General features: G+C 33.5%; 1 protein-coding gene across 4 annotated transcripts in view; it reads right to left on the reverse strand.

Annotated features, from left to right (window-relative positions):
• Positions 1 to 218: 218 nt before the first annotated feature.
• Positions 219 to 3,513, reverse strand: part of LOC121368206 (E3 ubiquitin-protein ligase BRE1B-like) — a 47,246-nt gene continuing 43,951 nt past the window's right edge. For 2 of the 4 annotated variants that reach the window (XM_041492841.1, XM_041492840.1), the window contains exon 19: positions 219 to 3,513. This exon is cut by the window's right edge and continues 479 nt beyond it. The gene's annotated coding sequence lies outside the window, so the exon portion shown is untranslated. The other 2 variants (XR_005957483.1, XR_005957484.1) reach the window with 2 other exon arrangements.

A 3,513-nucleotide genomic window follows, 5' to 3' on the forward strand; every position in this document is an offset into this window, starting at 1 on the left:
TTTTATATCCTTTATTTTGCCAATCCTTTAAATGGTACCAATGGTCTAATTAAATTAATTTCTTGCTGCCATGTCCCTGAAGTCATCTTGGCACAAAAGGATCTCATTCAGATCCAGACATTTATATATATGCCTCTAAGTGACAATGGACAGGGGAGGGGGGAGGGGGGGGGGGGGGTGTAAATTCAGTTAATATATAAAATATTAAAGCAAAGATGTTTTTTATGTTCAATTTTACTTTATTGCTGAAATACCATGCTGCTTCGGTTTCACCTACCGCACCACACACAATGTTACAAACACAAAAAGCACATTTTAACAGTAGCCACATTTGTTCCATCACATCCACACAATATACACATCTAATCACATATGGAGACAAGCTTTACATCAACTTGCAGAACTATATTATAGATTTTTGGTTTTATATTTACTTGTAGTTCAAGCATGCTGTCCAGACCACCGATTTTCCAAGCTATTTTAGCCCTACAATATCATAAAACCATCGTAGGCTATGACGTAACTACGACACATGCCAGTCTATGATAGCTTTACATACTATAGTGCTAAGATAGCTTTGAAAATATGGGTCCGTCAGCTATCTGGATTCTATCTGTCGAGGACAGTAATTGTTAATGGTTAGCTTTTGATGAGAAAGAAGTCAATAACCTTGCTGAGGAATGTATTCACTCTACGTACACCAACCTAAACCCAGAGATTTAACCACAGTATTACCAAGGTCAGTCACTTAGGTACACCAACCTAAACCCAGAGATTTAACCACAGTATTACCAAGGTCAGTCACTTAGGTACACCAACCTAAACCCAGAGATTTAACCACAGTATTACCAAGGTCAGTCACTTAGGTACACCAACCTAAACCCAGAGATTTAACCACAGTATTACCAAGGTCAGTCACTTAGGTACACCAACCTAAACCCAGAGATTTAACCACAGTATTACCAAGGTCAGTCACTTAGGTACACCAACCTAAACCCAGAGATTTAACCATTGCATTACAGAGACAGGTGACTGAGGCGATTTGAGGAATCTAAGTAAAATAATATTTTTATTTCCAGACATTTTAAGCATTACATCTGAAACAGCCCATATAATATTTAACAAGAATTCTGCTGCATTTAATGTCTCGCTTACCACAAACGTATTCCACGGCTGCATCCATATGTTCATCTCAATAAAAATTTAACAAATAAATAACTTTTTTTTTTTAAATAAATAAAAATTCAATTAAATTTTGTATTTAATTCTCTCTTTTTCATATACACTGTAATGAACATCTATGAAACCAGGTGTCATTGACCTAGGACTTAAAGTTTGTGAGAAATGGAACTCAAAGTGAAATTTAAACACAAAAGTTAACACAATCCCCACCAGAAAAAGAATACTGGTACATATATCTTGCCTATTTACTTTGTAAAGAGGAAAGAAAATTGGTGATTTCATTTCATGTGTTGTCAGAGAAAATCATTTGGGCTCAACAATCGTTTATACCTGTGCTGTGCCATGAAACACTAAGTACAATGGTACAGTATGACATACTGGTCAGGGGTTTCTCATTCTATGATTCATTGCAGTGACTTTGATTACTATTTTGTCTAAACAGATGGATATATGGCAACCCAATGTTTGATAGAGTGAACAAAAGAGAACATATTAATTTTGAAATCTGGTTGTTCCAATGATCAATATTTTTTGAATGCATAGTAGTGTTAGTAAGCGTATAAAATTTTGCGACAAGTCAGCATTAATTAATAATCACTGGTATTTTATATAACATATACATATACATATACACGTACATATACATACACACACACTATTAAATAATACATAAAGATTAAGAGATCAAATGAAAAATAAAAATTTGTTTGGACAAAATGTTTATATATTTAAGTCTTGTATTTTCTTATGAAAATACAAATTAAAGAGCAGCATCGAAAGTCTGGTTTGTTAAATAATGAACTGCTGCCAATCACTGGATAAGTGGAAATATAAAATGAATATAACTGTAAAGTTCTATTTATTAGAACATTAAACAGTAAGGGAAGTAACTCAGTTTTATTTGATCCTAAACTTGCACTTCATTAATTGATTAAAGCATGTTATGCTTGACAAATTTTATTAATTAGAACATCACTGTTGTGTAGTGTACAAGGCAGTTGATTTGAAATATGTAATAGTATACACTTTATTTTATTAAGGTCGAACTGCATTAACACCATGTAAACCACAGGATGTCAAATAGTTGCATCTATATTTTGATGATCATCATTCATACATTCAAACATATGTACAAATGCATTTCCATGTGACAAACACTATCATAAAAAAAAAAAAAAAATGTAATCACTCTAAAAAAAATTAACCATTTTGTGAAACTTAATATTATTTCTAGACTTCAGTGAAAATTGAAATGCAACTGACAAGCAATGAAAAAAAGTCATAAATACTTAAGACACTTTTAAGTACTGGTGTATGTATATGTGTGTATTTATAATGATACATGACAAATGTACTAAAGTTTTGTTGGTACTTGACACAGCTCCAGTCTTCCTTCAACATCTCTCATCTCAAAACTATGTATATTCACTGGCCATATATACTAACAGCATACAGACAAGGAAAAAAACAAAAAGTTATTTTCACTTTTTTTTTTTTAATAGTCAGTGTTGACAACATATTTCAGCTCAATGATATGTGATACACTGGAATCTTGAACCTGTTATTATGATAAGAGTTGTCATTATTTCAATAGAGTCTGAGTGTAAAGAGATTTAGAATCTATAATATAATACACAAGGCTGTTTTAACAGTTTCCGCTCGGTCTGACCGCTAGTTCTCCTCTTTTGATTTGTACTGCCGACCACCTTGTTTGTACTGTACCTGATGCAGCACTCCGTTTCAGTTGTCTACCATACACACATTGTGTTTATAGCCTCGGCTAATGAGTGCTGGCTATCTACACGACTGTCGGAGGGAAAAGCCCAGTGTTACGCCAGCACACCCCATCTAAACTTTCCCCATGCTAGGCACAGACTACATTAGTAAAGATGGACATCAATTAATAAAATAAAAACACTTTTCCTTTTGATGTAACATATAAAATGCTTGTAATATTTCTATTATTTCCAACAAACAGGTGCCCTACATGTGTCACACATTGAACTTCCTCATGATGTCATTTTAAACAATGTTTACTATGAATGACTTTACTATGAATGACATAATACCTCATCAGTACTCTTTTTCTCATACATGGTCACAAGAAGTCTAGATCTCTGCACACGGTCAACAAGAAGAACATATCAGATAATTTCAGTCAACAAAATATCCTCTCCTGCCTGATGCACACTACCGGTAATATAATCTCAGCCAACCAACCTTAATATAGACATCGCCTGTTGGTCAATCCCCAACGTTAATACAAACGTCAGTAAATATTGTTTAAAAAAACTACAATAAAACAATGAATGCCTTTTTGTTTGCTTCAAC

This window comes from Gigantopelta aegis, chromosome 3 (assembly GCF_016097555.1).
Source record: "Gigantopelta aegis isolate Gae_Host chromosome 3, Gae_host_genome, whole genome shotgun sequence".
Lineage (NCBI taxonomy): Eukaryota > Metazoa > Mollusca > Gastropoda > Neomphalida > Peltospiridae > Gigantopelta > Gigantopelta aegis.